At 32.0% G+C, this 22278-nt stretch overlaps 3 long non-coding RNA genes across 3 annotated transcripts; 1 reads left to right on the top strand and 2 right to left on the bottom strand.

Annotated features, from left to right (window-relative positions):
• Positions 1 to 1331: 1331 nt before the first annotated feature.
• Positions 1332 to 6317, bottom strand: LOC112767265 (uncharacterized). The gene is made up of 4 exons (XR_003184820.3): positions 5794 to 6317; positions 3590 to 3667; positions 2287 to 3158; positions 1332 to 1612 (listed from the first exon to the last, which is right to left on the bottom strand). It is a non-coding gene; the product is annotated as an uncharacterized lncRNA (long non-coding RNA).
• A 2067-nt stretch (positions 6318 to 8384) lies between these two features.
• LOC140181051 (uncharacterized) lies at positions 8385 to 10096 on the bottom strand. Its single transcript, XR_011875623.1, has 2 exons — positions 9815 to 10096; positions 8385 to 8491 (listed from the first exon to the last, which is right to left on the bottom strand). It is a non-coding gene; the product is annotated as an uncharacterized lncRNA (long non-coding RNA).
• An 8543-nt stretch (positions 10097 to 18639) lies between these two features.
• On the top strand, positions 18640 to 20524 carry LOC112765415 (uncharacterized). The gene is made up of 2 exons (XR_003183767.3): positions 18640 to 18941; positions 20258 to 20524. It is a non-coding gene; the product is annotated as an uncharacterized lncRNA (long non-coding RNA).
• Positions 20525 to 22278: the final 1754 nt, after the last annotated feature.

Here is a 22278-nt window from a genome sequence, read left to right as displayed (position 1 = left end):
CATGAGGGCAAAATTGCTAGGTTCGGATTGCTTTTTGGTTGAGGATCTTGTTGTTACACCTTGAGAATAACCCCTCATGGACTTCCATTCTCTTGGCTTCCGGAGTGATGTTGAGCTTTGATGAGCTTCAGTGAGTCTTACTGTTTCAAATTCTCTTGCTAGCTCAGGAGACAAAATGAAAATGTCTCCTCTATTCTAACGAGACAAAACTGGACTGACAGATTCTTCATTTTGAGCAGAATTGAAATTTTCTTCACAGGTTTTCTTGTTGATAGCATTTTCACAATCTGTATCATCTTCTATCACAGCACTGAGAATTGAATTAGAATCACAAAAAAAGACATGTATGGATTCCTCTATGGTCCTATGTTTTTTAAGGTAAATTCTATAGGCCTTGCTAGTAGTGGAGTATCCAACAAACATCATCTCATACGATTTTGGATCAAATTTACCAAGGTTTTCTTTATTGTTAAGTACAAAGCATTTGCATCCAAAAACATGGAAATACTTAAGATTTGGAGAGATTCCTTTCCATAGCTCAGAAGGAGTTTTCTTCAACCTTTTTCTAATAATAGTCTTATTCAAAATGTAACAAGTTATATTTACAACTTCAGGGCCAGAGAAATTTTAGAATTTCATTTTCACATAGCATGACCCTAAACATCTCTTGAAGGCTTCTATTCCTTCTCTCAACCACCCAATTTTGTTGAGGGGTTCTAGGACATGAAAAGTTATGAACAATTCCAAAATCATCACAGAATTTTTCAAAGTCTTGATTTTCAAATTCTTTTCCGTGATCACTTCTCAAATGGGCAATTTTTAAATCCTTTTTATTCTGAATTTTTTTGCAAAGGGTTGAGAAAGCATGAAAAACATCATTTTTATGAGCAAGAAAAACTATCCAACCAAATATAGAGTAATCATCTACCACTACTAGACCATAGTGTTTACTTCCTAAACTTTGAGTTCTTGTTGGACCAAAAAAATCAATGTGTAACATCTCTAATGACCTTTTGGTTGAAATTCCATCTTTTGGTTTAAAAGAAGATTTTACTTGTTTGCCTAATTAGCAAGCATCAAAAGTAAGATCCTTATCAAATTTGATATTTGGAATTCCTCTAACCAAATTTTTCTTGACTAGCTTAGAAATTTGGTACATACTAGCATGACCTAATTTTCTATGCCATAGCCATTTTTCAGATTCAATAGAAACAAAACATGTCACTTTTTGATCTTTCAAGTCCTCAAGAGTCAATCCATACACATTATTGCATCTCTTAGCTTCAAACAATATATCCCCAATTTTTTCACAAATAACTAAACACACAAACTTTCTAAAAATAATTTCATATCCTAAATCACACAATTGACTTACACTAAGTAAATTGTGTTTTAAACCATTTACAAGAAGAACATCATTTATACAAAATGAAAAGTTTTTACCAACTTTTCCAATGGCCACTATCTTTCCCTTACCATCATCACCGAAAGTGATAAATCCTCCATCATACTCATCAAGTTTTATGAAAAAGGTTGTCTTTTCGGTCATATGCCTAGAGCATTCGCTGTCCATGTACCACATGTTTTCTTTCTGCTTGGATGCTAGACATACCTACAAAACAAGCTCAAGTGACCTTAAATATCCAAATCTTCTTGGATCCTTTCACGTTAAACTATCTCTTATGTCCTAATCCATTATAATAAAAAACTTTATAAATTTTATCATCAATCATCCTTTCACCAAATAAGCATTGAATGAAAAAATGTTCATTTCGATTACATAGTCTACAAAATCTTGGAGTTGCTGTTTTGTTAAAATTTGCCGAGTTTTGAAATTTTGTATCATTAGAAGATGAGGCAATGTTTTCAAAATAAGGTTTCTCAACAGATTTAAAGAAACCCAAGCCAACTTTATTATAAAGAAGTTTTTGACTAGCTAAGATTTGATTTAGATTTTCAAAACTTTGAGTGAACTTGACTAAGTCTTCTTTAAGTCTTTTGACCTCTTTAAACAACTTCATTTTCTTTAAAACAATTTATATATACAACAACAGAATGATCACTTTCACAACTCTTAAGTTGGACTCTTAGTTGCTTGTTTTCTTCAACAAGATCAACAACAGCTTCAGCCTCCCTTAATTTTTCTTTGAGAAAACCATTTTCTGCTTTAAGAATGGTAATTTGTTGTTCAAAATCTTGGTTATCAAGCAAGAAGCATCTAATTTTTTTAGAAAGGTGATCTATCATAAAATAAAGAGTTTCAGTGTCAGGGTTATGAATGACTACCTGTTCAACGTAATCTGCCATAAAGCATGGTTGAGACTTGGTTTCGGATTCTTCATCATTTTTCTGAATCGTTTTCCAAGTTCTCTCAAAAAGCCATCAGACCTTTCTTCTTTCCCTTTTTTGGCTTCTCTTCTTTCTTTAACTTAGGACAATCTGACTTGAAATGCTCAGATTCTTTGCAGTTGTAACATATCATCTTGCTGAGATCTTTCCTTTATTTTCTAGAGCTGTTTCCCTTGCTTCTCTCCTTGAACTTCACCATTTTTTTTGAATTTTTTAGCAAACAACACAAATGCATTTTCAAAAGAATTATCACTGGATTCATCATCCAGGGGGTTAGTAACAGATGTAAAAGCAATTCCTTTCTTTTTTGAATCTTTTTTCAAATAAGTGTTTTCAAAAGCAAGTAGATTTCCTCTCAAGTCATCACATGTCATGGAATCTAGACCACTACTCTCAGATATGATTAAAGCTTTTGTTTCCTACTCTTTAGTAAGACATCTTAGAACTCTCCTCACAAGCACAGAATCAAAATACGTAATTCTCATAGCATCCAAGCAAACAATGATGATGTTGAATCTTTCAAACATTTCATCTATTGATTCTCCTTTCTTCATTGAGAATATTTCATATTCTCTGTTCAACATATCTATCCTGATCTTCTTTACTATGGTGGTTCCTTCATGAGTGATTTGAAATTTGTCCCAGATTTTCTTTCTCGTTGTGCATCGTGATACCCGACGGTATTCCTCGAAGCTGATAGCACAGTTGAACAAGTTGACAGCCTTGGCATTGAGCTCCACCTTCTTTCTGTCTTTTTCGGTCCCGCTTGCTTCGGGTTTAAGAGAGATCACTCCTTCAGCATTTGTGTGCTGTTTTGAAATTCCAACATACATGTACAAGTTACTTCTTCAATTTAGAGGCATCAGTAAGAACATTCCATTTTTTCCTTTATTAAGTCTCACATTTAAGTAAATAGTTACTTTTTTCACACGGTTATTTATTTAAAAAATCCATAACTATTCAATAAAGTTTTCCTCCACAGTTATACAGCATCAATCAAGAGTCAAGACCTACACTACTCAAAAATTCATTATTGACACCTTAAAAAATAACATTAAAACACACCTCTTTAATTTAAGCTCAACTCAAACCTCAATCCAGATAACACCATAACATTTAGTGTGACTTTGAAATGTTCTTTAAGTGCTGCTAATGCCATCAATTAATTCAAATAAAGGAAATTCATTAAAGATATTCCTAATTGCAAGCATCAGAGGGTAATGAACTAATGATATCATACCTCAAGAAGAGACCCTCCAGTCAAAACTGTTGCACCTTCACTCTTGGTAGTTGAAATAAACGTGAGAACTTTATGATACTGAAACAACCATACAATTCAAAATTTAGATTTCTGCTAAATGCTTCAATCATTTATATAGATTTTCAAGTTACAAAACAAGAAAGAAATCTGATCCAAGCAATTAAAGATATAGCCAACCAAGTTACAGGACACATTTGGCATAATATTTCTTACTTGAAAACTCTATGTGGATTTTATCCTCATTGATTAATAGTTATGTATACATACTGTTTTAATTTATTTAATAAACTAAAAGAATGGTCAATCATCCATTCATAGGAGACAGGTATTGAATAATATATATTCTATGCTTAGCAATTGTTTCTCTTCTACTGACATGTAAATAGATAGAGAACTATTATGTATATTCTGATTTATCTGCCCCCTCTCTATCTCTCTCTGATCTCTTTTCTTTTATAATAATATATAGCAGAAAGCAAAGCCTTGCAGCTTGTATTATGGCATAACAATAGACAAAAATGAGACAGCATAAAACATGCAGGGTGAAACCAGCAGCCATGTCTGTGTATGTGAATCAATGACTGACATAACACATATTTTTATAGACCACAGCTAGATAAAGCTTAGCTCGTTCAATAAATTAATATAATTCCTTCATAAGCTTAGCTCGTTCAATAAATTAATATAATTCCTTCATTATGAAACACTAATACACAACGCTTAATTTGTCAAAGACCATTATGAAACCTTATACCTCCTTTTCTTTATAGTTTGCCAAAATTTGTATACAGTAGTAGACACGGCCGAGAACAAGGGAAAATGCATGGAAAAATTCTATCACTTTCACCGTTGTTACAATAATAGTTGGAATAAACACTGAATTTTAACATGCATATTTGAAAAAGTTTCATGCGACCAATCTGTCTCAAAAAGATTTAAAATAATAAAAATCTAGACTAAAATTGTTAAAAAAAATTAGAGACTAATCTATTTTTGGTGGTGCTAAATGCGGCGGTGGAGAATGCAGGGTTTTAATGGTGTGGCAGAACCTATAACCTTAAAAATCAGAAACAATCAAGGTTGCGAGAATCGAACCGGTCAATGAACTGGTCGAATGACTGGTTCAACGGTCCAACGAAGGTCGAACCGTGATTGAACCGGTTTAATTATATATAAAATACCATTATTAAAAATTCTATATATAATTTCAAAATGCATAATGTTTCATCTTCAAAATAAAAAATTTCTAATTAGTTTCTAATTAACAAGCCAACAACTAAGAAATTAACTCAGAATCAGAACAATAGTACAAAATAACTAAAAAAATTAGGAACAATCAACAATAATTGGAGCAGAAGAAAAACAACAATCAACAATCAACCCCTGGTTTTTTCCAATAGTTACATATAGTGATACAAATGCATGTATATTGAAAAACTCTCTTCATTGTTCCAGTAACAGAAAAGCTTAAGGAAGCTAGAACTGAACAAATATATCTGAGGTTTGAGGTGTTAAACAACCCAATCAAAAGAGTGAGTTCAGAAATGAAAACACTTCTATTCTATCACTAGCATAAATATCTTCATCAAGGCACACTCACATTCAATTAAATAAAACATAGCTTCTGCTACAGCCTACAGGACCTGTAGATTTAATAAATAAAATATATCTCATGTATGCATTGTGGCAATTCAGAAATGGAATAAACATTTAGAAGGATAATATATTAATATTAGCCTCAACTAATATGAAAGAGCAAAAGCTAACTTCCAAAACGTAATATTCCATGATAGTTTTTACAAAGTCAAAATGCTGGAGCCTTAAAATGAAAGATTTGTTGTGCTTCAGAAAAAAAAAAAAGGAATACAAATAAAATTTCATCTCAGTGAATCACAAGTTCAACAAAGTTAAGAAGCAACGATCTCAAATTCCCAATCGTTGTGTATCAGTCGAGTATCAAGAAAAGTTCAACAGAATCATTCAAACCATTATTTCAGAAAATCGGCAACTCAGAACAAGCAAAAATTAACAAAATCAGTATTAACTATTATTAACTCAGCAACTCAGAATCAGACCATCAGTAAACCCAGTATTATTAACAAAGGTATTAACAAAATCAGCAGCTCAGTATTATTAACAAAAGTACAAAACAAGCAAAAATAATTTCAAGCAGCAGTGCTTACCAGCGGCGAGCGAGGAAGGGAAGTGACAGCGACGGAGGAACCGAAGTGAGCTCGGACAGAGAGCGAGAGAGAGCTCGAAGAGACGATGACCGACCAACCCTTGGCGACGGCGAGGCCACGAGCTCACGCAAACCTTCCTGCGACGACGAGGAGAGGAGAGGAGGAACGATGAGAAGCGGGCCGAGCAGAGCTTCCACACGCGACGCGGAACCCACAGTATGTCCCCGCCGGCGGCGACAGCACCCTCTACCGGAGGAGAAGAGTTCGGCGATGACGTTGAAGATGCATGGTGGCTGCGGGCTGCGTTCGAACTTCGAAGGAGGTTCGGGAACTAGGGTTCTTCAATCTTCATTCTTCAGGGTTCAGAGAGAAAGAGAGAACTACGCCGTTTTGAGGGTATACTACCGAACCAGTAACCCTAAAAGAATCGAGTCGGTTTAGCGCGGAAACGAAAGAAAACCCTTGGAAGCTAAGACCATCTCCAACAAGAACTCATCCCGATCCCTATTTATGGCCTATCTATCATAAAAAGTAACTCTACATCAATTTTTATTAAAAAGTAATTCAAAGAATCTCTCTTTTCTATTAGAAAGAACTAATTTTATTATTTGTTGTAATTTCACTTAATTAATTAATTAATTAAAATACTTACAATTAATGTAATTAATTTTTTTAATAATATTTTAAATTTATAAATTTAAAAATAATTCGCTATTAAAAAATATTAATATTAAATAAATTCATACATAATATATAATTCGAAATTACACTAATTTGTAAAATTATTTAATACAAAGAAAAACATAATTAAGCTCTATAGTTGACGACAAGCATTGTGAAATTGTAACGGCTAGTTTTGCAACAATTTAAAATAAAAATTATTTAATAAATTAATTATAATTTAATTTTTTTTACCAAAGATATGAGACTCAAACCCGCAACCTCTTATATGAGTATGGAGAGACTATACCATTTGAGCTATAACTCATTGGCATTATAATTTAATTATTTAATTATGTAAGTATTAGCATTTTAATTATTTAATCTAATTAATTATTATAATTATTAATAAATTAATTATAATTTAATTATTTAATTTATTATTATTTAATTATTTAATTATTTCAAATTTTATATAATTATTTTTTTAATAAATAACTTACAAGTTACAATGAGTTCTTCTAAGCAGGAACTCTTTCTTCTTAAATAATGTGCTAGGACTCCATAATAATATGTTTCAACGGTAAATTTTTTGAAAGTGTCAGAAAAAGTTGAATAGAACCAGCCATTAGAGGTGTTCTAAGAAAAAGACAGTTTACCGCAAAAACGAAGAACAAATTCGTTTAGTGTTTTAGTTTGATATCAAAAAAACACACCCAAAACATAAAAATTAGATTACCCTCGAAAAACATGGTTTTTTATGAGAAAAAGCATAGCTATCATAATAAAGTGTTACTGTGCTAAATCATAATTAATAATAGAACAAGTGTCGATAATGATTTCATTTTGTTGATATTTATTAATTGATTTTGAAACGTAACAAACCGTCCAATTCATGTTAAAAAATATCTTTTATCACATAGATGGAAACTCCAACTCAATCCACCATATAGAAACTGACCCAAAGATCTTTTATTATTGCTTCTTTTAAAACCCTGATCAGCATTGTATTAAATACTACTTACTAACATCATCACAGACAAGGACCTATGTTGTTTTTATTCTATTTTCACTCTTTCACCGCTTCTCTTTTAGGTATGTACAGGTGGGTTGGCCTTGCTTAGCTACCATAGTCCATACCATATTTGTTAATTGAGAGAATTCTCAATTTATTTTAACAATGGAAGGAATAAAATATAATTTTTTATTATTAATTTTTGTAAGTGGGATAAAAAAAAATAAAAGAGAGAGTATTAGAAGATTATAGATTATATTTTATTTGTTCAATATTTTTTAACAATTGAGAAAATTCATTTTCTTGCAATAACACCAAATTCTAATATAATTATGTAACGTATATACTAAAATCAGTTATCAAAGTCAGTCACCAATATAAAATATTAGAAGTAGACACGGTTTGAATTTCAAAAATCCAAACTGCATTTACTTTAGAACCAATTTTATGGTTCATGAAATCAAACTGAAACCAAATAAAAAAGAGAAACCAATTCTAAACCGGTTTGGAAAAAATAAAAGACAATTTCAAACGGATTTTAATATTTAAATTCAGTTTTATATATAAACCGATTTTAAATTAAGTTTTTAATATCCAAATTTAAAATTCGGGTTTTTCTAGAAAATTCAGTTTTAAAACCAATTTTTAGAAATCTAATGTCCAAAAACTAGACTTTTTAACCAAAAATTTAATTTTAAAACCAATTTTAGAAATCTAATTTTCAAAATTATAACCATAATTTTTTTAAAAGTAAAATTAATACTAAAATTTTTTTATACAATATAGGTTCATTACAACTAGGATTTGGTTCTTTATAAATTTAATGACAATAGCTAATTTATATAACATTTAATCATTTTTAAAACATCAAAAGAATACTATTGAAAAATTTTCCTAAAATAACCGCCTTAAACTATCAAAAGATGCCAACAAAATCATCAAACAACCACAATCTTGGAGGAAAATATATCTGCATATAAAGCAAGGTACATCACTCAAATATAGTCTTCTGTATGAGGCACTCTGCATCACAAAAAATAAAAAACAAGATTAAAAATGAAAAACATAACCAAAAAAAGAAGAAAAAAATGCAAGAAAAATAATGCTTAAAAATAATTGCAACTTAATATTACTCCAAGTACTTGGTAGACTCAAATGTAATCCGAATTCAGTCAAATGAACAAACTAACAAAAATCCAAACCCAAGGAACACAAATAAGGCATCACTTATTTCGGCGAAACAAAGTTAATGTATCACTATGATCCTAACACCTTTGTCATTTTGTTAACTGCAAAGCCAAAAATTTGTGAACTATGAAACACTCCCAAGGAAATAAAAGGGTTTCAGCAATGCAAATAAATCTGGAGTTGAGAAAAGATTAAATTAGAAAGAAAAAAGCCAAAAAAAGGTGGGTGCCCAAATAAAGTAATTAAGAAAAGAAGTTGAGATCTTTATTGTGAGATATGATTGCTTGATGATTGATTACATCTGAAGGGGATGTTGCAAGTCAAATATGGGTCTCCAAGAGAAGATTGTGACAACGTTAGTACTCCTCACTGTCAAAACACAACCTCAACAACCTTAAAAACAAGTATTTAACATATATCATACCTAAGATCCCCTACAAACCATAAATGACACTTATATAGAACCATCGCCTTTCTAACCGAATCCTAAAATCTTAACCCATCATACTCTCATTTTACCACAAAATATCATAAACTACGCTACCAAAACAATCTTATCTATCTCACATACTAAAATTTGGTGCTAATTTATATGAAATAAACTAGAAATAGCAGCCAATGCTATAAATAGTAGAATAGAAATAATTCAAAGCAAAATACCAGAAACAACAATACTACTAACAACAGAATAGAAACAAAAGCCAATGCAAATCTCAAAAAACCTTTCTGCATTTGGGTAATTTCAATCTCAAATACCACAGTTACAAGAAAAATTTCAAAGTGCATTGCATTCTAGATTCATAGAATTCATCCAGAGACAGAAATTAATGTACATTCTAGTTTCACAAATCAAGTTCATATTAATAGTGAATGCGTGAATTGAAGCTCATTGTTTGTTGGATAGTTACTTATCATCAAAGATTAACTATCGCCAAATGGCTTCTTTTACATCAGATTCTTTCCCGTGAGAATCAATCAATCAAATATGTATGAGATTAGTTACCAGCACCAATCAACTTATTAAGTAATTATCAACTAATTGTAAAGCAATTATCTAACGTATTAAAAAAATTAAATACGAAAGAAGCACGAGCACGACCCAGAGACAAAAAGCACGAGCAGAGGCGAATGGAAAGCAAAAGAACCAGAAACCCACACCTGTGACGACGAGTCGGCGACGGTGAAACCAAAGGATGACGACGGCGAACGAGAAAGGAGAAGACCAAAGGCAGAAGAAGAGAAACAGAGGTGAGGCCGTTGGACGGTTGAAGGAGACAACACGGTGCCGGTGCCAGTTGCCTACTCCGGTGCCGGCTGAGGCGGATTCTACACGGTTGAAGGAGAAGAACCGAAAGAGAAGAGGACTGGATTTGTGCGTGTGAAGTGTGAATTGGTTCTGTGGTTCACCGAATCAGATTTAGGGTTTTTTTTTTGTTAATTTGGATATGGATCTAGATCCATATTTAAAATTGTTTAAATGATTTTGATTAAAAAACCAAACCATAAAATCAATTCAATTTGATTTGGATTTTTTTATTTAAAATTGTTTTTTTTAATGATTTGGTGTGAATTTAGTTTAAAATCCAAAATATGAATTTTTTTGCACACTCCTACTAAAAATATATTTTTTATAAAGATTCTTTGTATAAGTTAACGAGCTATAATTCAAATATCATAGTCTTCTGATACTCACTTAGAGGTCAGGAATTCGAGTCTCACTCCTAATTTTGGTAAAAAAAAAATTTGTATAAAAGTGTGATTTATTTATTTGGCCACACTTTAAATAAAAATAGTATTTTTATAATATACCAAAATCTAACTATACAATTCATCATCAAAGGATTAAAAAGAATAATTTTCACATGAAGACAATTATAAAATTTTCATTTGGAGCACCACCTATAAAATAATTGCTATTGAAATTTCCAACTTACAAATATTTCTAGTGCACAAGAGCCGATCAATCGTTTCTGGAATCAGACTACTATAACGAAATCTACATTTCTTTGGTCCTGGTTCTAACCAACAAGCCGGCCCAAACCTCAAAGAAGGTGGATTGGTTTCCGTATCCGTGCAACCGTTCTTGCTCGTGGCCCTAATCTGCTCCGACAGCCCCACCCCAGTCTCTCACTGTCAAACATATTTCTTTCTCTAGCATCACTCCTATCTTTTCACTGCGGCTGCTGCTATGTCTTTTCTCTCTCGCCGCCTTTGTAAGTTCTCTCCACCTATCTGCTCTCTCCATATCTTGCTTTCTTATTCAATACTGATGACTTGATCTCTTAAGAATATGCATTAGTTCAAGTTTTTATATTTTTATTTTATTGGATTGGTTCTGGTTTTTCCTCTTTATTAGGTGACAATACAGTGTGTGAGTAAGCTTCATTAAATTCAGGGAGAGCTCTTTAATAGCTGTAATTTGCTTGTGTATGATTAAACCTTGTTACTTTATGAAAAAATGAACAATTAACATTTTGGACCGCTAATTTGCTTTTGTTATGCTTGTGATTTGAATTTAATTAAAGACAAATGGAAGGAGATAGGACGTAGTTTGCTTCTGTTTTGCTTGCCATTTAGGTTCACTAATCCATCTTTATCAAACACAATATAGTAAGTGCCTTACATTTGATTGTTCAAAGTTAAATTTCAATGACTAACACCACCTACTGCTACTGAAAATTTAAACTAAAAAAGAAATTAGAGTAATTCCAGGCCTATGAAAGCATGGATTAGGGAACTTGAAATTAATGTGAGTTGAATTTTCTGATAAAGAATAATGAGAGTTGAAATTGTTTACAGCAGAGCTACTGTAGATTAATTGTAAGCACATGAAAGCTTGGATTAGGGAACATGGTTGAATTCAATGTTCTAGATGAATTCAAACCATAAAGTCTGAAACTTATATTTTTGCAAACCTCAACTTCCTATGGATGAGCTTGAGGTTTTCATGCCTTTTTGGTCACTGACATATACGGTGGAGCTTATATCATGATAAACTTGATGACTTAACATCTGGTCTTGTGTAGGAAAAATAAAGATTGGTAACTGCATGAGAAAAGACTGGCCAAATGAAATAGTAAGACGTATTTAAAGTTGACTCCGTGGACAGACCCTAAGGTAAATTATATAATTTCTAATAATATTTGTGCTCTCATTGAATTTGTTGTAGTTGGAACTGTAATTATTGGTTTATATGGAGTTCCCTTCTCTATTAATAGACACATTTTAGTTCCCTAAGCTAATTCTTAGCATTGGTTTAAGCCTTTAGATAGTAATGCTATTGGCTTTAGATATTATTATTACATTTCTTCTGAGTCATCCTTGTTAAACTTTTTGAGACAATCTTTAAAGTTAGTGGTTCCTTTGACATTCATGGTTTTTTTTTTTGAAAAATGAACAAATAACAAATAAATAAAGGAAAAGAAGGGAATGTGCTGCATTGTTATTTTGGACAATTGTAGTCGGATTGTTCTGTTTTAGTCATACTTGCACAACCCAAGTAAGAAAAAACATATATCAAAGGGTATGCATGCTCTTGGTTTTAGTTTAAGTCGCATATATATCACCAACAACTTGGGGAGAGAGAGTTTGATAATGAGACGAATGAGGGCTTCTCACACAAAGAGGGAGAGCGCAGGAAGATGGACAGAGGAGACTGGGGAGACAGAGGAAAGGTGGCTCCATGAAGACTTGCCACCACCATGGTTCGTTCATTTAGATCTTTTAGCGACTCACCAACGATAGTAGACAGCAACCTCATGTCCGGTGGCGGCTCAGATGAAGTAGCCATTGGTGAAGCTGTGCCCCCTTCACTTCCCTTCTCTCTGCTCCTATTCTCTCTTTCCACTATCTTTTCAGTTTTCTTCTTTCTTCTTTCTTCTTGTTTTTAAGATGATGTGATATTGTGCAAGTCACACAGAATTGATTTTCAATTCTCTCACATTGTATTTATTTTCTGTAATGTTTGTGAATTGAAACGTTGTAGAGACGACTTTGTGTATACCCAATATATGTTGTGACTGTGTAAATGACAATGGAGTGTTTTGTGTGATAATTGTGATGGTTGGGTAAATGGAAGTGTGTAAATGACAATGAAGTGTTTGCATGTGATAATGGTGATGCTTGGGTACATGTAAAATATTTGATGTAGAAAAAATAGTTAACAATAAAGAACGAGTGAATTGGATTCTTTTCCTCAAAAGAATGTTTTGCTCTTCTGTTGAGTGATCACTGTTTTTTATAGGTAAAGTTTGCATCAATGATGCACATGTAGGAGAGAAGATTTTCAACTATAGATTGTCCAAATTTCAAACACACTTCTTAATTATTTGAATTTACATTTATTCTCTTTTAATTAATAGGTGCTTTAATTAACTTTTGAAATTTCCATATGTCACCAGCACGTGGTAAGACTTTGGAGACTTTCACCTTTTATCACATTTGGTGATTTTTTAATGCCAATATTTGAAGCACATGTAGACAAATGAGACCAATTCCTATCGCTTTAAGAAAGCAAACAAAAGCATTAGGAAGAAGGCTATCGTGACATATGGAGCTATATGCTGAATTTAAAGGAAAATAAAAATGATAAAAAAAGAAAAAGAAAAGTGAAACTAGATAGACCAAACAATGGGAACTTTTGGGCCAGATACTATTAGTTTTCTAATCCAACTCTGCTTCCACTTGTTCTTTGTCTCACCCCACCGGAGATCTCATCACAATTCCATCTCTCAGCCTTGAGCAATTGAGCCTTCAGGCTTTCACCATTGCTGTTGTCGTTAGTTCTGCAGGTGGCATTCGTCCCTCAACCATCACAACCTCACTTCCTTCCTGTATATTTTATTTTCTTTTGTTTTTGGCATTATGAGGCTTAGTTGCCTAATTCTAATTGTGTATAATGAGAATAATGGATTATGTAATTGTTGCTTCTAAAATTGTTTTTTATTTAATTGATAATATCTCTTTTATTTTGTAACTTCTTACTCTCTTAGGACTGCAGTCGTGTATGCGTCAAGCTCATTAGGTACAGGCATCTTGGAATGGCTCATTAGGTACAGGCAATTGGTGCTTGCTTTCACTTTGGATGGCTTGAATTTGCTCATGACATTTTGGATCATGCAGAGGCTACTGGATATCCAATGGACTGGGATACATATATGTTACTCTTGTCAGCATATTGTAGGCGCAGAATGCAAAGAATAGCAAATGCACTACTAAAACAAATGACAAGGGTTCATTTGGATAATGAATTGGCTAATGATACTATCGACAAACACTTTCACTGTTTGGAAACATCAGATTCACTTGGTAAATCGAATTTGGTCGTCACCTTGGTTCAAATATTGAAGGATGAAGATCAAATTTTTCCTTTGGTGTATGAGTTTAATTCTTCCATCCACTTCTTTTGCATGGCGAGAATGATGGAAGATGCACTAAAGGTGTATAGAAGGATGGTTGAAATGAACATTCAGCCCACTATTAATACTTTTGCTTATCTGCTATGTGGATATTCATCTCTTGGTATGTATTGCAAGATCACAATCTTGTGGGGGGAGATTAAGAGATTCATGAAGGGTTGTGGTTTTCCGGCAAATAGAGATCTATACGAGTTACTACGAATAAACTTTTTTCGCGATGGATACTAAGACATGGCTGAGGCCAATGGTGGGTGGAAGCTCTTAATTTTATGTGCGTGATAGGCGTTATGATAAGTGTTATGATATTGTAATTTCTAAGATTGAGTACGGTCTAATCCACCGTGACAAAAGAAGCTTAGGATTCTGGTTAGCATATAAAGACCACTAAAAAATTTTCATTGGTACTTCCCATGATATAGTTACATAATTAAATCAATTTACATGCATTAAATTACTAAAGTTCTAATGCATGTGTTCATAAATCCCTTCGATATAAGCTTTACTGTCAAGGAAAATCCCCAACAGTACTACAATAATAGTTTAAAAATCATCAACCATAAAAATGATTTCATCTACAAAGGTTGAAATTCGCAACCTCTATGATCAATGAGCAAAGATCAAATGTTGGATCCATTTGATGTTGATAGGATTAATGAATAATACTACAAAAAGTACACCATGACAGATGGATAGTTATTTGAAAACTCAAACTATACCCACCCATTTCCTGAACTAATGAACATGCTCAAGCCTTTTGAGTTGTGCTTCTGTTCTTGCATCTTAAACTCTCATAAAGATCTTTGTGAAGGCTTAAGAATTGAACTTTGTACATCAACTTATCAGAATACATGTTTTGGTCTCTCATATGGCCACTGACTTCCATTACTCGCTCAAAGTATCCACCGTGAAGAAAGTTTATTAGTAGTAACTCATATAGATCTCTATTTGCTGGAAAACCACAACCTTTCATAAATCCCTTAATCTCTCCCCAAAAGATTGTGATTTGCCGATACATACCAAGAGATGAATATCCATGTAGCAGATAAGCAAAAGTATGAATAGTGGGCTGAATGTTCTTTTCAACCATTCTTCTATACACCTTTAGTGCATCTTCCATCATTCTTGCCATGCAAAAGAAGTGGATGGAAGAATTAAACTCATATACCAAAGGAAAAATCTGATCTTCGTCTTTCAATATTTGAACCAATGTGACGACCAAATTCGATTTACCAAGTGAATATGATGTTTACACACAGTAAAAGCGTTTGTCCATAGTATCATCAGCCAATTCATTATCCAAATAAACCCTTGTCATTTATTTTAGCAGTGCATTTGCTACTCTTTCCATTTTGTGCCTACAATATGCTGACAAGAGTAACACATATGTATCCCAGTCCATTGGAGATCCAGTAGCCTTTACATTATCCAAAATGTCATGAGAAGATTCAAGCCATCCAAAGTGAATGCAAGCAACAATTGCATCAGAACACAAACTAGATCCTGCTATTGAATACAGTTCCTCTTGAACGCTAAGTAAAAGCTTTGAAAGTTCACTAATCCTCGCATCTTTCTTGTAACCAGAAATGAATTTTGCTAGTGCTCTATTGCTGAGAATAAGTTTTTGACCCCTATAAAAGATCAGGTCTTGTCTACCTTCAGGTTTAACGATAGAATAATTATACAGCACCTGTTAGTTCAAAGAGAATAAATGTAAATTCAAAGAATCAATAAGTGTGTTTGAAATTTGGACATTCTATTGTTGAAAATCTTCTCTCTTACATATGAATCACTAATATAAACTTTACCTATAAAAAACAGTAATCACTCAACAGAAGAGCAAAACTTTCTTTTGAGAAAAAGAATCCAATTCACTCCTTCTTTACTGTTACCTATTTTTTCTACATCAAATATTTTACATGTACCCAAGCATCACCATTATCACATGCAAATACTTCATTGTCATTTACACACTTCCATTTACCCAACCCTAATAATTATCATACATAAACACTCCATTGTCAATCACAGAGTCACAACATATATTGGGTATACACAAAGTCGTCTCTACAACATTTCAATTCACAAACATCATAGAAAATAAATACAATATGAGAGAATTGAAAACCGATTCTGTGTGACTTGCACAATAAGACATCATCTTAAAAACAAGAATAAAGAAGAAATAAGAAAACTAAAAGAAAAAACAGTGAAAAGAGAGAATAGGAGCAAAGAGAAGGGAAGAGAAGGGGGCACAACTTCACCAATGGCTACTTCATTTGAGCCACCACCGGACATGAGGTTGCTGTCTTCTATCGTTGGTGAGTCGCCGAAAGATCTAAATGAACAAACCGTAATGGTGGCAAGTCTTCATGGTGCCACCTTTCCTCTCTCTCCCCAGTCTCCTATCTCCATCTCTCTTCGCTCTCCCTCTTTGTGTGAGAAGCCCTCATTCGTCTTATTATCAAACTCTCTCTCCCAAAGTTATTAGTGATATATATGTAACTTAAACTAAAACCAAGAGCATGCATACCCTTTGATATATGTTTTTTCTTACTTGGGTTGGACAAGTATAACTAAAACAGAACAAGCCGACTACAATAGTCTGAAACAACATTGCAGCACATTCCTTTCTTTTCCTTTATTTATTTGTAATTTGTTTACTTTTAAAAAAAAAATCAAGAATGTCAAAGGAACCACTAACTTCAAAGATTGTGTCAAAATTTTTAACAAGGATAACTCAGAAAAAATGTAATAACAATATCCAAAGCCAATAACATTACTATTTAAAGGCTTAAAGTAATGCTAAAAATTAGCTTAGGGAATTAAAATGTGTCTATAATAAAGAAAGGAGCTCCATATAAACCAATTATAAAATGTGTCTATAATTTACCTTAGGGTCTGTCCGCAGAGTCAACTTTAAACACGCCTTACTATTTCATTTGGCCAGTCTTTTCTCATGCAGTTACCAATATTTATTTTTCCTGCACAAAATCAGATGTTAACTCATCAAGTTCATCATGATATAAGCTCCATCGTATTTTTCAGTGATGAAAAAGGCATGAAAACCTCAAGCTCATCCATAGGAAGTTGAGGTTTGCAAAATATAAGTTTCAGACTTTATGGTTTGAATTCATCTAGAACATTAAATTCAACCATGCTCCCTAATCCATGCTTTCATGTGCCTACAATTAATCTACAGTAGCTCTGCTGTTAACAATTTCAACTCTTATTATATATTCTTTATCAGAAAATTCAACTCACATTAATTCCAAGTTCCCTAATCCATGCTTTCATGGGTCTATAATTACTCTAATTCCTTTCTTGATTTGAATTTCTAGTAGCAGTAGGTGTGTTAGTCATTGCAATTTAACTTTGAAAAATCATATGCAAGGCACTTACTACATTGTGTTTGATGGGGATAGATTAGTGAACGTAAATCGCAAGCAAAACCGAAGCAAACTAAGTCTTGTCTCCTTCCATTTGTCTTTAATTAAATTCAACTCACAAGCAAAACAAAAGCAAATTAGCGGTCCAGAATATTAATTGGTTCATTTTTTCATAAAGTAACATGGTTTAATCATAATCAAGAAAATTACGGCTATTAAAGTGCTCTCCCTGAATTTAATAAAGCTTACTCACATATTGTATTGTTACCTCGTAAAGAGGAAAAATCAAAACCAATCTAATAAAATAAAAATATAAAAACTTGAACTAATGGATATTCTTAAGAGATCAAGTTATCAGTATTGAATAAGAAAGCAAGATATGGAGAGAGCAGATAGGTGGAGAGAACTGACAAAGGCAGCGAGAGAGAGAAGACATAACACCAGCTGCAGTGAAGAGATCGGAGAGATGCTGGAGAAAGAAATGTATTTGACAATGAGAGACTGGGTTGGGGCTGGCGGAGCAGATTAGTGCCACGAGCAAGAACGGCTACATGGATACGGGAATCAATCCACCTTCTTTGAAGTTTGGGTCAGCTTGCCGGTTAGAACCAGGACGAAAGAAATGTAGATTTTGTTATAGTTGTCCGATTCCATAAATGATTGTTCGGCTCTTGTGCACTAAAAATATTTGTAAGTTGAAAATTTCATTAGTAATTATTTTATAGGTAGTCCTCCAAATGATGATTTTATAAATTGTCTTCATGTGAAAATTATTCTTTTTGATCCTTAGATGATGAATTGTATAGTTATATTTTGATATATTATAAAAATATTATTTTTATTTAAAGTGTGGCCAAAAAAATAAATCACACTTTTATACAAAGTATTTTTTTTTACCAAAATTAGGAGTGAGACTTGAACTCGCGACTTCTAGGTGAGTCTGGAGAGGCTATGCTATTTAAAGCATAATTCGTTGATTTATACAAAGTATTTTTATAAAAAAAAAAAATATTTTTAGTAGGAGTGTGAAAAAAATCTAGATTTTGGATTTAAAACTAAATCCAAACCAAATCATTAAAAAAAATAGTTTTAAATAAAAAAAATTCAAACCAAATTGAATTGATTTTAAAGTTTAATTTTTTAATCCAAACTATTTAAATAGTTTTAAATTTGGATCCATATCTAGATCCAAATTAACATCCAAATTAAAAAAAAACCCTAAATCTGATTTGGTGAACCACAGAACCAGTTCACAGTTCACACTTTGCAAATCCAGTCCTTTTCTCCTTCGGTTCTTCTCCTTCAACCATGTAGTATCCGCCGCAACTGGCACCGGAGCAGGCAACTGGCACTAGCATTGTGTTGTCTCTTTCAACCGTCCAACGGCCTCACCTCTGTTTCTCTTCTTCTGCCTTTGGTCTTCTCCTTTCTCGTTTGCTGTCGTCATCCTTTGGTTTTTCCGTCGCCGACTCGTCGTCACAGGTGTGGGCTTCCGATTCTTTTGCTTTCCATTTGCCTCTACTTGTGCTTCTTGCCTCTGGGTCGTGCTCGTACTTCTTTCATATTTAATTTTTTTAATCAGTTAGATAATTGCTTTACAATTAGTTGATAATTACTTAATAAGTTGATTGGTGCTGGTAAATAATCTCATACATATTTGATTGATTGATTCTCACGGGAAAGAATCTGATGTAAAAGAAGTCATTTGGTGATAGTTAATCTTTGATGATACGTAACTATCCAACAAACAAATGAGCTTCAGTTCACGCATTCACTATTAATATGAACTTGATTTGTGAAACTAGAATGCAGATTGATTTCTGCCTCTTGATGAATTCTACGAATCTAGAATGCAATGCACTTTGAAATTAACTGTGGTATTTGAGATTGAAATTACCCAAATGCAGAACAGTTTTTGGAGATTTGCATTGGCTTTTGTTTCTATTATGCTGTTAATAGTATTACTGTTTTTAATTTTTTACTTTGAATTATTTCTATTCTACTGTTCATAGCATTGGCTGTTGTTTTTAGTTTATCTCATAGTAATTAGCACCAAAATTTAGTATGTGAGATAGATAAGGCTGTTTTGGTAGGGTAGTTTAAGATATTTTGTGGTAAAATGAGAGTATGGTGGGTTAAGATTTTAGGATTCGGTTAGAAAGGTGATGATTCTATATAAGTGTCATTTATGGTTTGTAGGGATCTTGGGTATGATATAGGTTAAATACATGTTTTTAAGGTTGTTGAGGTCATGTTTTGATAGTGAGAAGTACTAACGTTGTCATAATCTTCTCTTGGAGACCCATCTTTGACTTGCAACATCCTCTTCAAATGTAATCAATCATCAAGCAATCATATCTCACAATAAAGATCTCAACTTCTTTTCTTAATTACCTTATTTGGGCACCCACCTTTTTTGGCTTTTTCCTTTCTAATTTAATTTTTTTTCAACCCCATATTTATTTGCATTGCTGAGACCCTTTTATGTCCTTGGGAGTGTTTCATAGTTCACAAATTTTTTGTTCTGCACTTAACGAAATGACAAAGGTGTTGGGGTCATAGTCATACATTAACTTTGTTTTTCCGAAATAAGTGATGCCTTGTTTGTGTTCCTTGGCTTTGGCTCTTTGTTAGTTTGTTCATTTGACTGAATTCGGATTACATTTGAGTCTACCAAGTACTTGGAGTAATATTAAGTTGCAATTATTTTTAAGCATTACTTTTTCTGCATTTTTTTCCTTCTTTTTTCGGTTATGTTTTTCATTTTTAATCTTGTTTTCTATTTTTTTGTGATGCAGAGTGCCTCATATAGAAGACTATGTTTGAGTGATATACCTTGCTTTATATGCAGATATATTTTTCTCCAAAGTTGTGGTTGTTTGATGATTTTGTTGGCATATTTTGATATTTTAGGGTGGTTGTTTTAGGAAGAATTTTCAGTAGTATTCTTTTGATGTTTTAAGAATGATTAAATATTATATAGATTAGCTATTGTCATTAGATTTATAAAGAACCAAATTCTAGTTGTAATAAACCTATATAGTTTAAAAAGACTTTAGTATTAATTTTACTTTTAAAAAAAATTGGTTTGAAAATTAGATTTCTAAAAACTGGTTTTAAAATTGGATTTTTGGTTAAAAAGTGTAGTTTTTGGACATTGAATTTTTAAAAACTAGTTTTAAAACTAGATTTTCTAAAAAACCCCGAATTTTAAATTTGGATATTAAAAGACTGAATTTAAAACTGGTTTATATATAAACTGGATTTAAATATTAAAATTCGTTTGAAATTATTTTTTATTTTTCGAAATCGGTTTAGAACTAATTTTTCTTTTTAATTCGGATTCAGTTTGGTTTCATGAACCATAAAACCTGTTCTAAAGTGGATATAATTTGGATTTTTGAAATTCAAACCGTGTCTACTTCTAATATTTTATATTGATAGCTGATTTTAATGACTGATTTTAGTGTATAAGTAGTATAGTTGTATTAGAATTTAGTGTTATTGCAATATCAATTAACAAATATCAAAACAACATTAAAGTGAAAAAGTGAAAATAGAAGCGGTGAAAAAGTGAAAATAGAATCAAAACAACATAGGTCCGTGTCTGTGATGATGTTAGTCAGTAATATTTAATACAATGCTAATAAGGGTTTTAAAAGAAGCAATAATAAAAGATCTTTGGGTCAGTTTCTAAATGGTGGATTGAGTTGGAGTTTCCATCTACGTGATAAAAGATATTTTTTAACATGAATTGGACGGTTTGTTACTTTTCAAAATCAATTAATAAATATCAACAAAATGAAATCATTATCGACACTTGTTCTATTATTAATTATGATTTAGCACAGTACCACTTTATTTAGATGTAACTTAACGATACAATTAGCTCTATAAGCACCCCTCTCTTGTGATGATGTCATTACCTCTTCTTCTCTGATTAATGACCAATTTTATAGATCCAGTATCTGTTATTAGTAAGACATAAACTCAGACACATGAAATGCATTATAATGCAGATTTCAAACTCAAATCTTAACGAAATAGTAACAACAATTTTCTTTAGATTATTAATCAAATATGAAGTCAGTGGCGGAGCTTAGTTCAGACAAGGGGAGTCATGATCCCCTCAAACTTTTTATAAAAAATTTAGTAGTATTTTTTTAAAAGATAAAAAATAGTTTAATTGACTTAAATACTTTACTATAACTTAAAGTATCTAATAAGTTCAATAAACAACATTTTCTCTATCTTTAAGTTCAAATATAAAAAATTAGATATTTTTTATTTATTTAATTTAATATTATTTTATATTTTAATATTTATTTAATTTAATTTTTTATATGATAAAAAATAATAAAATATTCAATAAGTATTAATATTATTGTATTTATATAAATTGATAAAAAAATTCAATAAATATTATAAATTTTAATATTTGTCCTTCTAACTTCTTTTTTATATATTTTATAGGATATATATTCAAATTTTTATATAAAATAATAATGAAAAATCAAAGAATTGATACATTTTTTAAGAGGAAAGCTAATATTTAAGAAGGAGAACATATAACTTTTACAATATCAACACCTGTAAATAGTTCTTCTACTTTAATGAATCACGAAAAAAGTGAGATATAACCTTCAAAAGTTCAAAAAGTTACATCTGATGACTTTAACCTTAATTTTTTGGAACGAGATATTGAAAAACGATTTTAAAAATTTGACAATATCACCCAAATCAGAGAGATAAGATTAGACGAACTTATCTTAAATGGAGTCCATATCAAAAATATTTTGACAATTATTTTTTATCTGTC

Source organism: Arachis hypogaea, chromosome 17, assembly GCF_003086295.3.
Source record: "Arachis hypogaea cultivar Tifrunner chromosome 17, arahy.Tifrunner.gnm2.J5K5, whole genome shotgun sequence".
NCBI classification, from domain to species: domain Eukaryota; kingdom Viridiplantae; phylum Streptophyta; class Magnoliopsida; order Fabales; family Fabaceae; genus Arachis; species Arachis hypogaea.
Note: the sequence above shows the minus strand (reverse complement) of the source record. Positions and strands in the feature narration are given on the sequence as shown.